General features: G+C 43.3%; 1 protein-coding gene across 7 annotated transcripts in view; it reads right to left on the reverse strand.

The window, feature by feature from the left end:
* Positions 1-23,745, reverse strand: part of TSPAN4 (tetraspanin 4) — a 506,481-nt gene that overhangs the window by 436,772 nt on the left and 45,964 nt on the right. For 2 of the 7 annotated variants that reach the window (XM_077931619.1, XM_077931611.1), the window contains exon 2: positions 10,722-10,775. The exons of the other annotated variants lie outside the window; for them this stretch is intronic. The gene's annotated coding sequence lies outside the window, so the exon portion shown is untranslated. The remainder of the gene's footprint in view (positions 1-10,721; positions 10,776-23,745) is intronic. 7 annotated transcript variants of the gene reach the window in all.

Below are 23,745 nucleotides of genomic sequence, written 5' to 3' on the forward strand. Positions count from 1 at the left end.
GCGGTACCTATTTATCTACTTGCACTTGACGTGCTTTCGAACTGCTAGGTTGGCAGGAGCAGGGACCGAGCAACGGGAGCTCACCCCACCGCGGGGTTTCGAACCGCCGACCTTCTGATCGGCAAGTTCTAGGCTCTGTGGTTTAACCCACAGCGCCACCCGCGTTTTAAATAGCATTCAAAACAGTGTGTCCATGACACCATTCTCTGTTGCTGCCAGCTTGGGCAAAAAGAAGTCGGATACTGTTCTGGGGATTGTTGCCTCCCATAGAGAGTAAAGGGAGTCTGTATCTGCATTATCAGCAATAATGGTCATTCCACCCCGGCCCTCCAATTTCAATGTCACAGGAACACAGGAAGCTGCCTTATGTTGCACAGGAAGTCACACCATTTGTCCCTGTAGCCCAGTATTGCTGTCACGGACTGCAGTGGCTCTTCAGGGTTTCAGACAAGAGGCATTTTCCCGGCTTTACCTGGAGATGCCAAGGGCTGAACCTGGGATGTTTTGCATGTAAAGCACGGGCTCTGCCACTGAGCTACTGCCCTTAGTAATGGCTTAGAACTCCAGGTCAGTCTGTATACACACAAAGTTCATTCTCCTGATGTGAACAAAGGATTAACATTCCACAGGCAACATCCTGTCTGGAAGAGTGGAATATTCAAGTGGCAGCTTGCTGAAAGCGCACCATACTCTCATCTAGCCAGACAACACTCCTAAATACAGCAGAGAGGGATAGGGAGAGGCGTGGGAACAAAGTCAATAGGATGGCGAGAAAAAAGGAAAGAAAAAATCCAAAAAGGTATTACTGTTATCATTGCTACATGGGCTCAAGGTGGGTGATATAAAAGTAAACACACAGTTCAATATAAAGCCATACCTGTACTATTAAAAGGCGATAACACCCATCAAATGGTTCATAAAAAATCAATTCAATGTCAACGAGCCGGGTAAGCGAAAACGATTTGCAGCATTTCCTAAGATGCCAGTATACTTGGGCTCTAGTAGAGAACCTCCAGCAGAGAACTGCACAGTATTGAAGCCACTACAGAAAAACCTTTGCCACATACTTTCCCCACATCAAGATGGAAGCTGAAGGAAAACAGGGTCCCAGCATGCTGCGGAGATCAGGAAGGTTTAGAGTGAGGTCTGAGGTCTGCCTCAATCTTGTTTATGATCAGGGGATGAACTTGCCTGAATTGCTGTGATCATACTAGATTGGCTCCAGATAAGTGAACACCGCTATGGATGTGTTAAAGACGTTATGTAAAGACAGTAGCAGGTGCTGCAGGAGGCTACCAGCATCAGTCACCATGGTTGAATTGTGGCTATGACCCACAGCTCAAGCCAAAGAGTAGTCACAGAAGCTGCCTGTGGATCTTGTTCCACTGTTTTTCAAGATCGCTGCTCTGCCCCAGTGCCCACAAGCATCCCTATGAAGTTGTCCAGCAACTTCAGTTAAATGACTGTTGCCTCCTAGCAACCCCAAAACCAAACTGCCTAAAAAAGCCTTCTGGCTAGGTTGGAAGTTTGGACTGGGAAGAGCTTCAACCCACTGGCAATATTACAGCAGAGCAAGAGCCAGTTTAGCACTTCCTCAGTCCCTATTTCTTGTCGTCATGACAACCAGAGGTTCCTTCCAAGGAGTAATAGACAAAGACAGAGTGATAAGCAGACTCAGCAATGAATTGCACTAGCTAAAGAGAAGAAGAAGTCAACCTATTGTTTCCAGGCCACTTTATAATAACTATTCTGGTGAACAGAGAGCTTTCAAAGACAAAAGGCAATGCAACAGACTTGACCACATGATAAGCCTGTCAACATATTATGAGTTTGGCAACTCAAAACATGCCCTGTCAGTCTAGTCTTCATAAACACTAAGCTAGAGACAGGTGTCAGTCTTAGGTGTGACTTCCTTCTTGGCCAAGAACAATAGGAGGAGGCAGCAGGCCCTTTCCCCCAAAAAATGATTGGACAGAATACTACCTGACATTTTGCTTTGTATCCCTTATTTCAATAGGCTAAAGAAACAGGAAACTGGGGATATGGGGCAGATAATGGTAGGTGGGTAGCATAGCTAGTATCATGATTTTTGAACTCCCCCCCCCCCGCTACCCTGGGACAAATATAAATGAGAAGGAAACACAAGCTGCCCCATTCAGCTTGCAGTGGGGCCCTTAGTACTTCATGCTACGCGTTCACAGCCTGAAGACACAGCCCTTCTGCTTTCCTCAGCTCAGCAGATAAGCCCCCAAGAGCATTCCCATCTCCTCCACATCTTAAGACAGCGCAGCCAGCTTTTGGCTTCAGATAGCCTCAGCTCACTACTGAGACCAGGGGTCAGCAACCTTTTTCAGCCGTGGACCGGTCCACCATCCCTCAGACCATGTGGTGGGCTGGACTATATTGGGGGGGGGGGATGAACAAATTCCTATGCCCCACAAATAACCCAGAGATGCATTTTAAATAAAAGCACACATTCTGCTCATGTAAAAACACCAGACAGGCCCCATAAATAACCCAGAGATGCATTTTAAATAAAAGGACACATTTTACTCATGTAAAAACATGCTGATTCCCAGACTATCCGCGGGCCAGATTGAGAAGGCGATTGGCCCTTAGGTTGCCTACCCCTGACTGAGACTATATCTGCCCATAGCTAACCAGCAGAGCCTACTGGGAGCTGTCCATAGTTCTGACTCTGCCTTTGGTTTACCTTTGCCTAACTCAACCTACCCAGAAAAAAACTCTGTTGGACAGCTACCAGTTTCCCTGTGAGCCCTAAGCCCAGCAGGATAGCTAGAAACAGTAAAAAACCTAGCCATTCAGGGTAGGTGACCATGCTAGGGAACAGAGACACATTCATATACCCTGGACTCAGCTATTTAAAGCTTTAGCAGTCAAACACAACAGATGGGTTGCATGCTACAATATCCTTTTAAATACAGCGCAACCAGAATTGTATATCATATCAGAACATATCATAGGTTTATAGAAAGGCATTAGGACCCTTGCCAGTTTGATATATGTTGGGGGTCAGGGAGTGAAGTGCCCTCCCTCTCTCACAGTCCCAATTTTCCCCACAGCTCAATACTTATTTCACTTCATCTCTTTTATGGGATGGAAACAGGATATTAGAAATGCTTGTCACTTATCTGACTTATTTCTTATGCAGGCTTAAAAAAAAAAAGTTTCATGAGTGTTATTAATCAAACTGAAGGAGGCCTGAAAACAAAACACACATTAGTAACAGATTCCCCTGAGGACAACACAGCCAATAGTTGACTACAGCTGTGGCACAATACACTATCCACAAGAGAAGTGAAATAAGCTTTCCAACAATTGGTAGGCATAACAAGTGGAAAGGCCCAGACATCTATTGACCAAAACCTTCATCAAATGTCAGCAGAAGGATCCAGCTTTTTCTCAGGCAGTTGGAAAAAATACATCACAGAGAAGTAATTTCTTTGCTAAAAACCCAAGCTCTTCACACTGCTAGGGGTAGCCATATTTTCCCTTGCAACAAAAATGACTTGTGACACCTTAAAGGAGCAACATATTATGACATAAGCTTTCATGGACCAGAGTCCACTTCATCAAATGCATGAACTGTCATTCTGAGTTGTAGGCAAAATGTGTCCCTTTTTAATGTCTAGAAAATTAATTAAAAGTCCTTCCTAACAACTCCCAAACTACAGATTTAGTCTTGCCATAACATCCCAATGACCATCAATATAGATTTTCCCAGGACAGTAAATATAATCTCATCTTCCATACAAATGCATCTTCTACTCAGAGTCAAAGCCTCTGAAAAGCACAGATACACTTTTTTTATTTCAACCATTAGCAAGTTGATATCCAAGTTATATTGCCTACCTTCTTATCACACCCATAAACCACAACAACTCTAAACTCACAAATTCATTTACCACTAGACTTCTGATCAATCAATGTATAACAATATAAAAACCACAACTATGGTTACAGCCAAGACTAATTCTATTGTTTGGTACTTGTTAGGATGGATGTGTATGTAATTTTAATGAGTGGACTACTAAAATCCATTAGTTTGTCCAGCTAAGTTGTTTATAAAGGAGGTTTGAAGTGAATTGCCTTGTCATCCTCCTGTGAAGTTTCATATATCAATTCCTAAGTATAAATTTGGTTTTTATGCATAAGATACCTTTAATTCCACAAATGTGGACTTACTACTGTTAACATTTATTACTATTATTATTTAGCCCATTGACGTTATATTTAGAGCATTTGTATCCCACTCTTCAACCAAAAAGGCTTCCGGAATGGCTTCTATATGATGAACTAGAACAAGAAAGTCTTTGCCCACAGACCTATAATCTAAGGCAATACACGGAAGAGGAAAGGGACAGGGAGGAAAGAGGAAAAAACCAAACCCAGTTCTTAAAGAGTTAAATACCAGCACTTCTAATGGCCACTTAGAATAGAAAGCAACATGCATAACAGCCTTGCTAAAAGATGAGAAGGTACAAAGGATAGTATAGTGGTACCTCAGGTTACAGACGCTTTAGGTTACAGATGCTTCAGGTTACAGACTCCGCTAACCCAGAAATAGTACCTCAGATTAAGAACTTTGCTTCAGGATGAGAACAGAAATCATGCTCCGATGGCGTGGCGGCAGCAGGAGGCCCCATTAGCTAAAGTGGTGCTTCAGGTTAAGAACAGTTTCAGTTTAAGAACGGACCTCTGGAACGAATTAAGTACTTAACCCGAGGTACCACTGTACAGTATATGGGAGGAGAGACTCCTTCAGATAACCAAAACCAAGATCAACAACTGCACCTTGAATTGACCTCAGAAACAAATTGTTAACTAGTTCAGTTGCTTTGGGATAGGTGTTACATGAGCCAGGCACTACACTCAGTCCCAGATAGGATTCTGCCTGCTGCATTCTGGGCTAACAGTAGTTTCCAAACAGTCTTGGAAGGTTGCCCTACCTTTCATACAATGAAGGAATCCAAATAAACATTAAGCATGGTGCGTGTAACATTGGGGAGATCTCAGTTTCTGAAGAAAGGGTGCCTCTGGCATATAAAATGGACCTGGATAAAGGCACCCCTTGTCCATCCTGAAATTCAAGCAGCAACCACAGATCAATGGGCATCATAGGCTGCAAACTACATTCTTTAAGCTTTGAAGAATCTAGTTTGCAGCCTGGAATGCCTATTGATCCATGGTTGGATATCAGGTTTCATCAGTGGCAAAGTGTGCCTTTTTCAGCTTTAAGTTTAAGGGGGGGGGGTCTCATCTTGTCAAGTTCAGGCTGAACATCAATTCCCAGAAGAAAATTTATTGTAGTCCCAGCATTTTTAAGGTACAATACAATGCTCTAATCAAAGGGTTGAGTTCAATAGGGCAAGAATCCCCATTTTTTTCCACCTAAGGAAATCTGCCAACAAACTGTTGTTGTTTTATACTACAGCATCCTCAATGTGTGTGTTACTTCACAAAGTACAAGCAGATAACGTCTTGCCACAAGAAACTTGCAATCTCAAATTTAATGCAAGGAAGGAGAGAAAACTTGTGACAGATCAAGAGTATACACTCGCATTTATTACACGTACATAAGACTAGGTTACAGGAGAATATGGGGACTTGGGTGGCTGTGCCAAAACTGCCATGAAAATGATGGGGTTTGAAAAAACAACAACAGGTTTCATCATCACAAAGGTATCCTGGAAATGTTATCTCTGCTTGGCGTCTATTGTCCAATACGCCACCGCTCTCATCAACATTAATCTGGATTGTTTCAAAAACACAATCTGGAGATAGATAGATAGATAGATAGATAGATAGATAGATAGATAGATAGATAGATAGATAGATAGATAGATGACAATTTCCCCATCAGCACATGACCTTTAGTGAAATGTATCATTTTTCACACAATCATAGTTTTAAAGAAAAACACAGTTTAGCGTTTCAGGGGTTTTTCTCATGTCCACCTCAGAAAACCCTGAACTCCAATCCCACATTCTCAAAATGCAAATTGAAGAGCAACTATTACACAGGACATCTGTGATCAGGTCAGGTCCCTGTTTCATTCAAACACAGCACTCACAGACTTTAGATTAAAACTATTTACGGCATTCTGTGCAGGTACACACACCAGTCTGCTCTGAGCAAGCTGTCAGAAGAGCACAGCCAGGGCCCTCCCCCTGACTTCCTGTCCCAGCACTTTCTAGGTCTTGTGCCCTTCCACTAAGTTATGTTACTCACAATGCAGTCTCCCAACTTAAAAAATAAAATAAAATCCTGAAATACAGCTGAGGGGAGATGATGCTAATTTGTTCAGCACAACAGCAGAGTGTGTGTACTTAAACCCTTTCCCTTGGGCAATCTTTCCAGTCACACAATTGCATGCACACACACACATTTCAGCAGCTACTTTCCATGTGTGTCTGAGCATGCATGCGCACATGGGCCAGGGGAGGGGAGGTTCATATATATGTAATTTTCCTCTCTTGGGCAAACAGCAGGTTGTGTTTCCACACACTATTTTATTTATTTATATAAGTTATATACTGCTTACGATAAAAAAGAATTTCTAAACAGTTTAAATAGCTTGCATAAAAAAATAGGAGGAAATCAGTATCAAATTTATATAAACAAACATTCAAATAAGATTTTTTTAGAGCTAACTAGAAACAGTAAAACTATATTGCCATACAAATAAAACTGAGCAGTGCACAAAAGCGGGTGGGGGAGAGGAAGACTTTAATTTAACAGAAATTCAGTTGTGCATTGTTTGGCCCAAAGTAGTTAAGGATGCCAAGAAGAATGCCTCTGCTTATTCCAGTTAACTGGAGAGCGAATTGGTCTCCAACATTCTAGAACATTAGCATGATCGGCTTGGAGGCTGATTAATCAGCTGGGATTTAAATTGCAGTTCTGAATATCAAATCATTCTCCAGGAAGATGGGGGGAAATTGCTACTGCAATTAGGCTTGCCATCTGGCCATCTCCATCCATTTGGATGGGACATGGTAATTCACATGTTTTGGAGCATCAAAACCAACATAAAGGGGAAACGGGGGTGAATTGACGCTCTCTGAAAACCATGTATATTCTTATGCAGGTTTGAAGGTTCTCTTTCCATTAGCTAGGTCCTAGAGTATCAAAGCAATCCAAGCAATCTATAGCTTAACAGGAACAAGAAGTGGACTCTTGGGAGTCGACTCCTATGCAGTCCTGCAAAGTATAACACGCTGCCGCTGGCAAAGAAATGCACACAAAGATCTTGGGATGTGGATAAGTTTTTTTCTACATCATATAAGTAGATTATAATTTCATCAGATAACCCAGTGCCAGCACCAGTTTCACCCTTGTAGTGCAGGAAAAGCACATAGAGCCTAACGAGGAAGCAGAAACAACATCCACCTTTAGCTCTATGTACTTTTCCGGGGAGAAAAAGATAATCACCCTCACCACCTCATTATGGAAGGGGACAGGGAGTGGGGGGGGATCTTCGAGGCTTTGTGGGTGTTAGGACAAGTTATCGAGGGCACCACATTGATGACCCCTGCTGTAATTTGTCTATGTTCACATCAGCTCAGAAAGCATGCAGCAGCTCTTGGTTCAGAAGGATTCACAAGGACAGAAAGCAAGGATCTTTCTCTAGAAAACTGCCCAAGGCCAGCCTGAATGTCTGCTAAGTTCCAAGATAAGAGCAAGCAGCCCATTTCTTTTGCATTTCTGCTGGGTAAGTCAGAAGCCACGCTGATGCCAGAGCATGCATTTTTCCATCTCCCAGTGCAACGCATTAAGTTAAAATAACTTTTGTCCTAAACAAACAAACCAGCTTTCTCAGAGACTTTATTTGGAAACAGTTTGCACCTGAAATTGCCTTGTTTGATTAGAGATCATGAAGATTTTCACCTACCACCTTCTGTTTGAACAATAAGACAGACATCCCTATAAACAACATCCTTGCCTGTTCATTCTCCTAGAGACTAAGATTAGATGCCAATTTAGATAAGAACATCAGAAGACTGACACTGTAATTTTGGCCTGCTGAGATATTTTACTACTTCTAAGGGATTACCTACTCTGCACTTCTCAATTCGGTTTTTAAAAGATAACTTAACGCCTTTGCCCTTTTTAAGTTCCTTGGCCTATGTGCCATCTTGCACTTACTTGTCTGTTTCACAATGGAATAAGTTATCAGTCTCAGGCCCCAACAAGCTCATTCACAAAGGTGACCTCCACCAACAGAAAAAAAAAGTCAAAAAATGTAGCTGTGGGGAAAAACGTTGCTTCCTTCAGCCGACATATTTCAGAAGGAAAGCTTGTGTGATGCTAAATTCTAGTACTGTGCATATACAAAGGCCGATATATCCATTTATTGCACTAGTACCCCTCACAGAGAAGAACTGGTTATTTAATACCAACAGTCCAATTATTGTCTCCCATTTCCAGGAATGACTCCCCCCCCTTTTTTTTTTCTATCAGTATGCTGCTTTCCTTACTTAACCTTTAGCAAATATTTTGAGGACGACTTTAAAACCAATGTACAGTGGTACCTCAGGTTACCAGATGCTTCAGGCTACAGACTCCGCTAACCCAGAAATATTACCTCGGGTTAAGAACTTTGCTTCAGGTTGAGAACAGAAATCGTGCAGTGGTGCGGCGGCGGCAGCAGGAGGTCCCATTAGCTAAAGTGGTACTTCAGGTTAAGAACAGTTTCAGGTTAAGAACAGACCTCCAGAACAAATTAAGTTCTTAACCCAAGGTACCACTGTATAGTTTGCACAAAGAACTGCCATTCTTGAGGCTTCATGGCTCTCCCCCACACTTGTAAGGGGACTGGGTTGCATCTTGATTCTTGCCCAGCGTCTTCTGTTACACACTGAACTTGGGGAAGCTCATTTTCTGCTATTAAGTTTATCAATCTGTTATAGGGGATTCTTAAGCTACTTTCTAATATGTATTTCTCCAAAGGAACCAAAGCTCTTCCTTACTTTTAAATCAGGTGATCAGACACAGGATGTGGCTATAGAGTATCACAGAATTGTGGACTTGGAAGGGACCACAAGATTCATCTCATCCAACTTCCTGCAATCAGTGCTCTTTTTTATTATTTAGGAAAAATGGTGCTGGTACTCACCATGAAGTTGTGAGTAAGTGCCACTCTTTTAACATTTGGGATGGGGGAGGAGGAAGGTGCCGGTACTGCGCACCCTTGAGAACCCCCCAGAAAAAGCACTACTGTACCTGCAATTCAGGAATCTTTTGCCCAACACTGGGCTCAAACCCACAACCCTAAGATTAAGAGTCTCATGCTCTACCAACTGAGCTACATCAAGAAAAACCATAAAAGGCCAGAGCAGCAATTCATTTCTATCCCTGCCCTCTATAAAAACTTGTCAATCCAGAGGGTAAATGTTGCTGATTATTTGGAGAGCTGCAGCTATTTTAGCAGCCTTCTATTTTTTATTATTATTTCTGGACTTATGTTCAGGCCACTGCACATTTGCAGAATACAGCAGTCTTAAATTTCCATGTCTCTTCCCCCCAAAAAAGCATTACAGGTTACCAGTGGGCAGCAACGCACACAGGCACTGATCAAAACACCACAGAAAGGAATCCTATCACAATCACACAATGAAGGATGCATGACCAAAGTTTTTGAATTTTGCCCCCAGGTACTATAAAAGCTCTGGATTGTATCCAATTGTGTCAGTAGGCTCATGGAAAGCTCTTTGATCCAGCAAAGGTTTCCATGAGCAGAAAGGGGAGGGAAGAGAAGCCATTTTTTTCTGAGTCTCTCTTCTCTCTGCAGCCCCAAAATCTGCTTTACAGAACAGCAGGCTGCTATGATATGGAAAGTGGCACAGCAGGCTGTGGGAGAAAAGAGAAATTGGCAAATATCACTTCCCTTCCCCTTCCATTCACAGAAATATCTGCTGAAGCAAAGAGCCTTGCACAAGCAGAGGGACACAAATGGATGCAACCTCGTATCTGGTTGCATGTGCCAACATTTTAATAATTAAAAGTGCCCAATTAACGTCTGGACTGCAGGTATACAATTTGACTTAAATGACCAGTTTGGCTCACAAACTCCATTTGAGCAAAGTCATGTACTGTACAGTCTCGGCAGGAATCCAGCTTCCACATAGAAATGAGAAGAAGCTGATGTCAACTCATGATGGCAGTCATGACATTGGGGACAAGAGCAAGCCTTTCCCAGAAAAACACACACACTGGGAACCAAAATCAGAGCACAGCAGATAACAATGCTTGGGCCAGGGGGTCAGAGCTGCTCCACACATATAGTCATTCCTTCAGGCAGCCAGTTTTGGGAAATTGGTGGAGTTGCCCTCCTTCCTTGACCATGTCAGTGGCCTTGGAGGTCCGATGAAAGAGCAACCACTTCCCCTGACCAGGTGCAGGAATGGAGAAGCTAATTATGTCCACATCTGAAGGACAGGACTGCTGCTACCACACAGTTCTTCCCACAAGCATCTGGTGGGTTTCAATCAAGAACGGTTCGGGATGTGTTCCAAGCGTACAAAATAAAAAAAAACGTGTCCCTATTTTTATCTATTAAATGCTAGAAGAGATTTTTTTATTGATTGACAGGCAACACATGAAATATCATAGCAAACACTGTATGGCATGATTAATCACAATCTGACTTTATTTTCCAATCTCATGCCAAGACGATAAAATAGAAAACCGTTACTCACCTTCGCCAGACCTTTTAGCAATGTCCTCCCACGTCACACTCCAGATAAGCATTTCTGAAATGGCACATGGAATGCAATTTTGCAGGAAAGTGCAGAAAACTGACCACCATCCTAAAGCAAGGTTGTTGACTTATGTTGCCTTTTTTTTTTTAATGACTGGCCTTGCTTCCATGCTTTCAGCAGCAGCCTCTGACACACAGAAATTAAGCTGTTACATTTCCCCCCACCCCACCCCATTACTTTATTGCCGTGCCAGAAAAGGCAGCACCAGGGCCAGTGAAACCTATTAGCAATTCTGCCCCCTGAGTTTTCCTACGTGCCCTTTCTACCTCCCAGGGCAGCAGTTCTGACAAGTTACTTGCCCAGGAACAATCATTCCTCACCTGAGCAAGTGGTTTGACTGCAAAATTGAGAGAGTAGCCAGACTTTCACATTACTTTATTTTGCCATCTCATTTTGCATTTTTCCTTTAAGCACTAAATTTGGTGGGAAGGCAATTAGGGTATTTTAAATACCTCGTACCAGAAAACATAGATTATTTCCCCTGATCTCAAATCTTTTGTCCCTTTTCTTTTTTTTAAATCCACCTTTGCTTCAGGGCTCCATGCCTCATATTTCTTACCCTCGCAACTCATGCCTCGAGTCAGATGAGATACAATAAATCTTAAGAGTTTGATGAAATTTTAGATCATATCTTCATGTAATAGATTTTCCATGTAAGCAAGGATTTTCAGCAGATCTTTCAAGTGAAAATCCTTAAGCCAGGCAGTTTTAAAATGTTATTAAAATGAGAAATGTACCTCTGCAAGAGCTGAATGCAAGGGAAATAAAATTCATTTTTGTAGTGCATATAGATCTATCTGTTTTTTAAGAACTGCAGTAGAAACAACAGTTCCAAATACTAAACAGTAACCGTGGCTGATAACATGTTTGTTGAACGAGACAAAACCTTTCTTCCTAGAATCCCTGATTGACATATGAGATAATGAACGACTGATTAAAATGATGGTGGTTATTTTACACTTTTTATCTTGTGCATTATAGTAGCAACTCTCACAAGCTACCTGGCTAATTGGCACAACCTGCAGTCCTATAGATGCTTACTGAGAAACAATTTCCATCATCTCCACTGAGGCAGCTCTACATTAGGGGATGGGTGCAGATCAGCAGTACCGCATCTGCTTTAAATGCAGAAGGTCCCAGGAGAACCTGAGGATTAGGAATGTCCCCAGTCTGAAATCCCGGAGAGACACTTCTAGTCAGAGTATTAGGCTACACACCAGATATGCAAAAGCCAGAGTTTTATACGCACTCACCTCCATCCAGGGAAGCAAGAAGCACCATTGCAGTTCAAAGATACGTTACAGCAAAGCAAAAGCTCTCAAGGAGAAAGGAAATCAGGGTGAACAAGACAAATGGCCTAGACAGAATCCCCAAGAGCCAGACAGAGGGGTCTGAAGGAGCACATTTGCCCCCACCCCAGTCTAAACAAAGATACTTTCTGCTTTCAAAGCAATGATTCTTCTCATAATTGTCTACCTTCTCCCACCTACTTTAGACACAGAAAGGGAAAAAAAGACATTTTAAAACAGGAGCAAAAACATCAAAGTGCATATCCAGATTGCAATCAATAGTTTGAAGAACATTGCAAAGCACCTCGAGTCTTGTTTTCATAATACTGTTATGAGTTTGGGGTGCTAAACTGGGTGCCAGATCCTTCTAATCCCTGGATACAGCAAGTGTTATAATCTAATTATTGGAATAGCCAAGCTAGCCTCTTGGTGAGGTGATCACCTGGGTGATGAGCCATAAAGGGGATTAAGGGGCTCAGTATGAGACAGCAAATGGGTGGGGGCCCCTCCCTCAACAGAAAAGGCCAGAGTCTGGAGTAGAGTTTTTTGCAGTGATGTAACCTAGAAGTAAAGCAGCAAACTGGAGAGAGAGTCATAGCAGCCCTAGAGAGCAATGTTTAATTTCTGCTTGAATACAAGGCAGCGGTTATAGGAAAAACCATACACCTTTGGGGTGTTGATGCTGTGAACCCCTCTATCGTAGGCTCAGGTTGTATATATGTGTAAATATATCATAAAGACACCACAGTCTCCACTGTGCCTCATTCCTAAAAAGGAAACACAATCCCTGGGTAAGCATCTGGAACCCCTGGAATCTCACACCACTCGGAGACTGGTGTGGTGTGCAAGAACATCAACAATGTTAAGTGCCCACAGGCAAAACACAGCAAAGACAGCATTTGCATTGCTTTGAACAGAAAGTAAAGTGTGATGTGTTGGTTTTCTTAAAGCAATTCCTCAGACCACTACCCAGGTAAAATTGCCAACAAGAAAGGAAGAAAAACAAATGGGAGCAAAAGTAACTCTTTTTCCTTTCACAGGTTCATCTTCTATTCAACAGATATTTCAGCAAAAGATCACCTGCAAATTTACAGCTGCCCACACAAAATTGATAAATCCCCCTTTTAACCCATAACCTTTACACCACAATCAAAATCATAAGCTACTGCTGCACAAGACTCAGCTACTGAAGTTAGAATCTGGAAGCGTCTTATGGAGTAGGACTTCCCAGATCAACCATATTGAGTTAATGTTTAAGCAGGTAAAAAGGCATCCTAACCAACCAGATCACCTCCAGGTACTATGTCAGTATCTGGTCTTGCCTAGCATATTTACTCAAAATGAAGATAGTCTTCCAAAAAAGATCTACTAACCACACTCACAGATAATCTCCTCTTCTGGAAACTGTGTGTTCCATCATGCCTGAGTGAATACACCCAGAGAGAGTCACACACAGGCACTCAAGCATACAGGCAAGCTTGAAACCTGTCTCAGCGCAGAGCATTCAGAGAACATGCAGTCAAGTTGTTATTCAAGTTCAATGGGCAACCACTGTTCTAAGTTCTAGGCTGGTAAGTCACATTTGTGGCAAGGGTTCTGGCCTCTCCCCAGCCTGTCCCTTTATGATATTTTCTGCCAAGTCTCAATTCACAGCCTGTGGAGTTTTCCGTCTGGCAAGGAAGTTGGGCAACTCCAACAGCCATTTCCAAGACAGTTTTAAATGTTGTATTTTAAGTTGTTGTAACCCTCCCTGGAACTTAGAGTGAAGGGCAGGAAATAAATAAAACAATAAATAAATAAAATAACAAATCATAATAAATGATGCAGTAGCCTCACTTTCCAACGTGCAAAAAAGAGGTAACAACATTTTCCCTGTCACTGGCTGCTTAGAGTCACCTGCCAATCACCTGGGTCAAGAGCCCTTGAAAGTGGAGTGTTGCCATCATTGTTTTGTCCCTCACTATCCCTCATTGTTCATCTGACTGTCCAGGATGCTACTCATGAGGAGACCCAAAGCCTATTTATAAGCAGTTGTCTAAGGATAGATAAACATTTCAAGCCTGTTGCCTTTCATGCACCATTCTGCCATTCATATTGACTCTCTTAAACCTTATTCTTAATAAAACTCTCTTAAAACTGGCTGCTGGGATTTGATGTGTGTTCTTCCCACTCTGTCTAGATCCCTTTGCTACACATTCCTGTCTAGCGAAAACTGGAGGAAACCAGAGTACCCTGCTCCTTGGGCTGAATCCTTCCTCATCGCCCTAACCAACACTAATTACTTAATTACTTATAGCCTTGAGAGTTGCCCTCAGAGGAAAAAGAAGGACTGGTGGCAGCATTCTTCACTTTTAGACAGGGGAGGTACTTCTGTTCCAAGAAAGTTCTCAGGCTCCCTGAAGTTCAGAGAACACTCTCAATATCTTCATTGGGGGCTGACCGGGCTTCCTACTCAAAGCATTAAAACTTAACACACAGAAAAATAAAACCCTTAATTCATTCCTGGTTCTTATGCAACACTTTATGACTAAGAATATTAACATAATATAAACTCTAATTCAGCAAGAAGTTTAAGCTCAGGTTTATTACAGGCTTGTGATCCTTTTCTTTCAGAATTGCGGGTCTCATGGGGACTGAAGGGAAGGAGCCTTGGCAAGCCATAGGGCACTGCATATGTGAATGGCCTTGCAGAAGTAATTCACAAGTCAAGGCAGTGCACATACAAGAATCAAACAGAGCTTTAATTAATTGATTAATTAATTAACAAAACACCCTCCAATGCTTACAACTGTGAAGACAGCTTTGGAACTGTGTGAGAAACAACATCACTGCCAGGTAGTTAGCTTCTTTTGGTAGCATTATTGAAAGCTTTTAAACTGGACTCTGTTCTCAGGAAGGAAGGAAGGAAGGCCCATCCCACAAGGAGTCTGCTGTCGGTTGACTCACCAGCCATTGCGCACTCTCCGCTTAATCAACATCCATTGTTCACTCCCTATTCCCAGGGGGCTAAACTGAATTTGAGCCACCCCTCCTGTCCTCATTGGCTTCTTACAGCCTCTGGGAAGAACTAGCCAGGCATTTAGAGCAACCCAGCATAGGGAGCCCAATCTATGAGCTACAGGGAGCCCCAGCTGGCAAAGTGTCAAGACAAATTTGGCAGCAGGACAAGGAGACCCACTCTGCCCTTGAAGTAACTTAAACTACAAAAACAATTATGCAGGTAGAATGCCAGCAGGAGTGTGGGGACCTATGAATGACCACATTTGAAATACTGTGTACAGTTCTGGTCACCACACCTCAAAAAGGATATTATAGAGTTGGGAAAGATTCAGAAAAGAGCAACCAAAATTATCAAGGGGGTGGAACAATCCATCTAGAGGGAATGTTTGCAGCATTTGGAGCATCTTAGTTTATCAAAAAGGTAAGCTAAGCACAAGAGTTTATACAATTATGCATGGCATGGAGAAAGTGGAGAAAGTTCTTCTCTCTCTCTCAGAACACTAGAACTTGTGGAAATCCAATGCAGCCAAATGCTGGAAGATTCAAGACACACAAAAGAAAAAACTTCTTCATGCAGCACATAGTTAAGCTATGGAACTAAGCCCCCACAGGAAGCAGTGATGGCCACCAACCTAGATGGCTTTAAAAGAGGATGAGACAAGGCTGTCAATGGCTACTACTAGCCATGATGGCTATGTTCCACCTCCAATCTCCGAGGCCTCTGAATACCAGTTGCTGGAAACTACAGAAGGGGAGAGTACTGTCACGCTCATGTCCTGCTTGCAGGCTTCCCACAAGATGTTGAGATAGATGGGCCACTGGTCTGGTCCAGCAGGTTCTCCTTATCCTTTTATGTCAGAGAAGGAGAAGGAAGTTGAAGGAGACAGAGCAGGACTTCCAGTGACAATAAGCAGGGCTTCCTTGTTCCCTTCTAGTTTACACAATTGAAAACATCTGCAAGTTTTTCTTAACTCATGTCATTTTAACAGGTAACCAGACTTTGCTGTTAACCCACATTTTCAAGTCCCCAAGTGCTCAGTTTTTGTCATTACTACTTATCAACATTCTCATTACTCAGAGTCCACGCCCTTGTTTAAATCCTTGGTGGACTGGAAATGCAGAAACATTTCTGTAGAACGTATCTGATCTTGCTCTTTGTCACACCCTGAAGACACCAATGCCATCCATTCTGAGTGCTAGCATTATTTTGAACAGTAACGGCACCTATACTCTCATGGTAACAGCACACAGTTTTCATCTTGTAAGTGACAAAACTCCATGGTCAGTTGCACATAATGCATTCAAAAGTTGTTTTTCAGAGGAGCCTGTCCAAGAAGATCACAGCTATAAAGCTAGCTAGCATTATAGCTTTGGTACTACCAATCTCATGCCTTCTGCTGCCAATAAAACCACGACCTTCCACAGAAGAACATGGCTACCTGCATTCCTGTTTATGTTTGGCAGAAGAGAGAGAACAATGAGTGCCCACAGTCAGGCAGATGAGCCAGAGGAAGGAAATCCAATGAAACCAGTGGTGAAAGCAAAGTAAAGGAAAACAAAAATGGGACAAAGGAAAAGCATTATTTGACTGCAGAATTGTTTTCCTCAAGATATCAACACCTCCTCCTTCTGCTGAGCCTCTGCACTTTTGGGGGGAGAAGGCAGACCATGCAAGCAATTTCTTCCAAAACAGCTTTGTGATCAAATGCTGATAAGACATGCTCCTCTCAGGCAGAAATTGCACTTTGCATCCAGCTGGTGTGCCAGTTTCCATCATCGGTGATATATGGAGAAAATGATGCGGTCAGCACCAGGTTCACGCAAATAAACAAAGGAGGCAGACCACACAGTTGACTCTACAAATGATATCCGAGATGTGAGCAAGCCTCTAATAGTAACTTACATAAACCAAATTATATCCTTTGATGAAGAACTCCTCTGGCTCAAACTAACACGCCAGAATAAATCACAGACACAGACACATGTATGGACGACTTCTTCTATTTTGGTACCTCTGTGGTTTGCCACTTTTGTGAGCTGATGTCTTTCCCTGCTCCCCACCCACCTAGAACAGTGCCCTATTCAACTACTTTTGTTTCTTTAGCCCTATTTGGTCAAAGTGTATCCTTCAGCGGGCGAGAGAACCAAAGACTACCATTTATTATAAGAACAAGCAGCAACCAAGTGTTTTTAACTACTCAGCCAGCACTATGTATCTTCATGCTTCCCCTAGCAAGCACATATTCCCAGAGCCATACTACATCACCTCCACTGCAGCGTCAGTGTGACAGGCCATACACCTCTTTTGTCACCCTTAAGGGAAAAGCAGCATCTGTGCCAATTTGCCTCCTGAATGCTGAGAAGCTGCAACTATTCCTGGCTTCCTCACTTCCTTCCTCCTCAAGGAGCAAACGGGGCAGGGCCCGGTGAGCCAGCACATCAGTTGCTAACTGGCAGGTTATCAGCATTTATTGTGGTGGGGAGGGAGTGTTTCTAGTTTTTTAAGATTATAGAGGAAACATGTAGGCAGTGCCTGGTGAAAAAGAGAAAAAGCCAGAGAACTGAGAAGAGATTTTTGTGACCAGGATGCATGCTATCAGTGCCATGCAGAGGCCCATTCCACACACACCCCATTAAAAAAAAAAAAAATTATGTAAAGGAAGCAGGTATAAGTAGATTTATAGAATTTACTCAAGGGCTGGGTTTGGGATTCCAACTTTCCCTGAAGCTGTGATTCTCTTTGCTGCAGAGATTCAAAGGAAATTCCCATGGGCAACAGGAGACCTGGCCAATGGAAGCCAACACTTGACATCTCTGTGAAGGTTTGTCTTTCTTTTTCAGGCTGCCCCAAGACAAGAACCCCTGTGAAAAACAAAAATGATGCCAGAAAAGCATGGCGGGATGAGGAATCCGTTTCCTTTTGACAACTCCCCTTACATCTCACAGGGCAACAGTACAAAGAAGACACCTGTCGTTCGGCAGGATAGGGAGAACGGAACAACAAAGCCAGCCACCTTTGGCTTTGTAGAAAAGTGCAGCAAGCCCAAAGTGAGTCAGAGAAAGGGCTGTGCTCAGAATTCCTTTCCAGAAGCACAATACAGATTCAGATACTCGGAGCAAGCACACAAGAAAGAAAAATCCAGAGTTACTGAGTAACGGAGACCTAATTCTAGATGAGAGAAATCCGTCATTATAACTGTGCTCTCTCCTCCATACACATTTGACCCAGGCCAATAATGGCGTCTAAACCAGTGCCCTACAACTATCAGCCTCAACTAGCACAGCTGTGCTGGGCCTAAGTCTTTCTTATGGGTGTCTCCAAGCTGTTAATGGGCTCCTGGGCAGCTTGCCTCCTTGCCACAGGTCATATTAGAGAGACAAGACTTGCTGCTTCTGATCTTTTTGAGCCACACCAGAATAAGGAGCACATCTCAGACCCCCTGTACTGTTGCACAACACTCTAAAGGGAGGCAATATTTAGTATTTTACATAAAACATTGATATCCTGCTCCTCAGCTGCAAAAGGCCCACAGAGCGGCTTATCAAATGTCAAATGATAAGACCGAACCCCTGCCTTTGGGCTTAGTCACCTAAAAAGACACAGCACAAAAGGAGCTGGGAGGGAGGTAATGAAAAGCGAACTCAAGAGACCATTTATTAGTTACAGATTTTTTTACAATGATCAACTGGAATGGAAAAAAATCAGAGAGGGAAGGTGCCAATTTCAGCAGAGCCAATGGAGAGGCATGGAAAGCCCACCCTACCCCCTCTCCTATAGCCTACTGGCGGCGGCTGTAAATGACAGGTGAGGGAGAAGCCTGAGGAAGCTGGGGAAGTCCTGCTGTGTGGGACCAGGATACCCAGAAGATAAAAAATGGCAGCACTGATCACCCATAGGCCCCTTAACACATTGTGGCACCAGCAAGCGCCAACCCTGTACACCGCCTGAGAGTGAATGCCAACATTAACATTAACAGCAACAAACATAGCATTTCCCTCACCAGTTCAAATGGATTAAGAGATGGAAATATACTGCTCACAACAGCTGGGGGAAGGTGAAAGACATGATAAATGTTGCTTAAAAAAGAAGATCTGTCACCTGTATTAAAAGATCCAGGTTGTACTTTTGCATCACTGATTGCAGGAGGCTGAATGTAAGCAAACAACTGTTGAGGAGTAAAAGCCTTTGGCTGCAGATTGAGGGAAAACAAACACCCACAGCTGATTTAAGCTCAGCAAGTACAGAAAAGTCAGACAACCCAACTGGGAACCAAAGCATCCAACGCAAATGACCAAGGGGAGGGGAAAGAGAGAAGAAACAAAGAACAACCTGCCATGACAATTGTGGGGCCAAGAGAATCTTGAGTTAACAGATAAGATGCCCTGCAGCTCAGAAAGATCCCTACAGAGACATCAAAGCAGCAAACCTGGGGAGAATGTCTTCATCTCTTGTCTCCAAGAAAAGCTAATGGCAAATTAAAATTTGATCACCATTAAGCAGCCATAACTGTATGAAATCACAAGACGTCTCAATCTGATACATAAACAGAAATAGATGAGGGTAGCTTGCACCACTACAGTCCCCTAACCCACCACTGCTGGCCACATGCCCAATGAGGTATATCTGTGCATATTTTTCACACATGTCTTGCAGCTAGGATCTGACATGTTACAACTACTACATGCGCGTATTCAATAATTCATATGTTAGATGCTATTGCACAACTTACGCTTTGTGGGAAGGGCCACAGCACATGCTCTGCATGCAGAAGGTCCCAGATTCCTTTGGCATCTCCAGGTAGGGCTCTGCTTGAAACCCTGGAGAGTCACTGCCAGCCAGTGCAGACAATACTGAACTACATGGAGCAATGGCCTGCTCTCTATGTTCCTAATTCTTAGGATGCAGTACCTGTGCAAAATCACGGAACATTTTCCGGGTGGCCATGTCACGTTATACGTAGCTTTGGACCCTTAATAGAAGCATTGCTAGTCTAGTCCATTTGGTAAATCGCTGCAGTAGAAGGGCTTGCTGTGTGGTTTCAGCTGCCATGTGTGGAACAATTTAGAGATACCTCCTCACAGGGTCCATGATATTTGCACCATCTCAAAATGATTGGGTAAAGAAAATCTCATCACCAGTCCTTGCTGCAAAAAGACCAACCTCAAGAAGATGAAGTGCCAGGCACAAGAGCATTTGTTTACCAGGGTTAAATCAAAACAAGCCACTGTCATTTATTGAAGTAGCCACTGAACACGATACATTAGGAGAAAGCAGCTCCACTCAGGAGTTCATTTAGAACAAAGATATTTCCTCTCCCCTGCATACATTAGAGAAGACAGATTTACTTGGGAGCTCATTTAGAACAAAGAATATTTTCTTTTCTCTAGCCTGCGGTGCTGCATTAACACTCTCTTTGGAACTACTTTCCTTTGTCAAGACAACCACCATTTAAACTTAAATGGAAATGTCATTTAAACATTGACAACTTAGAGAGAGTGGGAACTTGGAGATGCCTACCACAGGTCTCACAGATGCCTGCTTTAGAAGCAATAACAGTTGACACCCGGCTCCGAACCTTCTTGCACAACAACTGGGATGGCATCATTATGCAAGAAGAAAACCACCTCCAACAACATTAGTCAAGGACTTAACTAGGACATCTACCCTCCCCAGAGCCCAGAGACCAAGAAAAGTGAATCTGACGCAGTTTCATCTCTGGACTTAAGCAGCTCAGGATCTGCTCAGGGTTTGAATGGGATACTGCCTAGAAGTCCTTCACTCCAAGTTTACTGGCAGAACACAAACATAACAAAGAAATGAGTAAGATAGAAATTATCAGTGTGGAGGCCTTCCATAGGAAGTGGTGGAATAGGCTACAAAAGTTAATGAAGAAGTGTTAAGGAAGGAAATTTTGTCATAAACCAAAAAGGAGTCTCAGGAGTATATTCAACAAGTTGACATGATATGTCAAAGCTACTCCAGTGCAGGGCAGCCCAAACCATTTTGACACCTGAGGCAAACCACAAAATGGTGTACACACACACCTACCACACAGGGCAGAGGGGCTGCACTAAGGGGAATGTTGAGGAGGAGGCAGGCACAGCCTCCAAGGAGTGTACCAAGTGCTGAATCCTTGGGATGCCAGATCTGCTGCCCCTGTGGATTCTGCCACCCGAGGCAGTTGCCTCACTTTGCCTCATGGGTGAGCCAGCCCTGCTTCAGTGGGATTGTTTTGGTGGGGTGGGTGGGAATTATGCAAATTTTTTAAAATCAACAAATAAAATATCAAAATCGGAGAAGTTCATAGCAGTTTGATTGATTTATCAATTCCATCCTATAAACCTATAGGACAGTTTATATTTTTATGCCTTAAGAGGATCTGCGGTTTTTAAAACTGAAGGCATACCAACAACTGTCCCTTATTTGGCACCTCTAAGCAAATTCTTTTAAAGAAAGGATGGCCCCACCGTACACAGGAATGGCCCCTCTATGGCAGGGATTGCAGACCTGTGGCCCTCCAGGGATTGTTAATCAACAACTGACATCAGTCCCAGCCAATATAGCCAATTGTGAGGGAAGATAAGAGTTGTAGCTCAACATCTTGAGGGCACCAAGTTGGGTAAGTGCTGAGCTAGGGTCTTGGGCTTCCTCGGGTTTTGCACATATGTGGGTCAGACACACTTAAAACTGCTTTGCCCATAGAAGTGACTTTAAGAGATGTGCAAATTGAAAAGGAGGAGGAGAGAAGAGAGAGATCCTTGTGTGTATTACCCCAAGTATGTATGTGCTTTTCTCATTTCTCTCTGACGGAGACCAGATTTTGAAAGGGACAGGAAGTTGGGGGTGGCAGATGAGCCAGTTTCCCCTGCCCTCTCCAGCTCAGATGAAAATCTGAGCCTGGAAAGAATTTGGGGGTGGGGGAAGTGTCTTGTAATGTTCACTTCACTGAGGCTTTCATTCTGAGCTCCCAAACTTCATACCAAAGCCCACACCTTGTAAGCTCTACTGATGGCCACTCAGGTTGACAAGCAGGCTCTGTGCTAATAATGCAAGAAGACATGCCCACATGGGATTCCTCTATCTTGTCATTTCTCCTTTAAAATAAAATAAAATCCTCCCACTCCAGTTTCATCATTCAAAGTGGAAGCACAAGAAACTGGGAACTGGCACCAGTGCAAATACCCCTTAAGTTAATTTCTGAACACTTTCAAAAGAACCACACTGGCAAGTTTGTTTGGTTCCTGCCCATACTAAGCTTCTATGGTGGAATTATAAAGCTTGCATCTCTTGAGGGCTGTCAGTCTAATGCCTTTGAAACACTCAATTAGTTTACAATTGAAGAAAGCAGAAAATGAAATAATAGACCGGAGAAACTTTAGAATAAAGCTGGTACTTTGCCATCTCTGAGAAAATATGTGGGACAGACCATGAACAGCTCAACAAAAGACGCAGAGAGTAAATCTTTTATACTTGAAGCTCCCAAATGACATCTTTGGAGATCACAGCCAACAAATATTATTTCTATTAAAAAAAAACTTTCAAGAAAATGTCTAAATGGAAACAGCTTTGCAAAATAGCTTCCCTATGCTGTATGTACACACACACACACACACACACACAGCGCATTTTAGTAGCATAACCACCCCCCATCCACATGTGTCTTTGTTCCAGAAATCAGATCACATCACCCATTTTATAGATTATTGGAGCAGACCCTACTTTAAGCAATCAGGTGATAAGCCATTACTCATAGCTTCAACTCTTTACTTAAAGAAAACCAGTATATTACAGGAAATAACGTATTGTAGGGTCCACCAAACTTTTGGGACCAGTAGGCACATTTGGAACTCTGAGGAAGTGTCATCAGCACCAGGAACAAAATAGCCAACATGGGAGTGTAGTATAATGGCTGCCATGTGTAAGAGAGTAGAAAAAGAGACAGCAGCTCTTAAATGGTGCAGGCATACCCCCCATGTGTAGAATCATAGAACTGCAGAGTTGTAATGACACCTACATCAGCCATTGCCATGCCTGCTCAGAAAGAGAAGCTATTTGCACGTCTCCTCAGATGGTAGGTAAAGGTAAAGGTACCCCTGCCCGTACAGGCCAGTCTTGACAGACTCTGGGGTTGTGCGCCCATCTCACTCAAGAGGCCGGGGGCCAGCGCTGTCCGAAGACACTTCCGGGTCACGTGGCCAGCGTGACATCGCTGCTCTGGCGAGCCAGAGCCGCACACGGAAACGCCGTTTACCTTCCCGCTAGTAAGCGGTCCCTATTTATCTACTTGCACCCGAGGGTGCTTTCGAACTGCTAGGTTGGCAGGCGCTGGGACCGAACGACGGGAGCGCACCCCGCCACGGGGATTCGAACTGCCGACCTTTCGATCGGCAAGCCCTAGGCGCTGAGGCTTTTACCCACAGCGCCACCCGCATATCAGATGGTAGAGTGACCATCAAATCCTGGCAGTTTGGCAGGACTCAATGCAACCCCCTTCCTGATTCAGGTACAGCTTTGCATGGAATTCTCTGCTGAAATGGGGGGGGGGGGACGGGACTTGATTATAGCAGTACCTCTCAATGCTGAAACGTCAAAACACTTTGCAACCAATATCACTGTGATGTCAGGTAATGATGTCCGCCTGTCAGATTTGGCCCAATGGACCAATTCTGGT

The sequence above is a fragment of the Podarcis muralis genome, chromosome 1 (genome assembly GCF_964188315.1).
Source record: "Podarcis muralis chromosome 1, rPodMur119.hap1.1, whole genome shotgun sequence".
Classification (NCBI taxonomy): Eukaryota; Metazoa; Chordata; class Lepidosauria; order Squamata; family Lacertidae; genus Podarcis; species Podarcis muralis.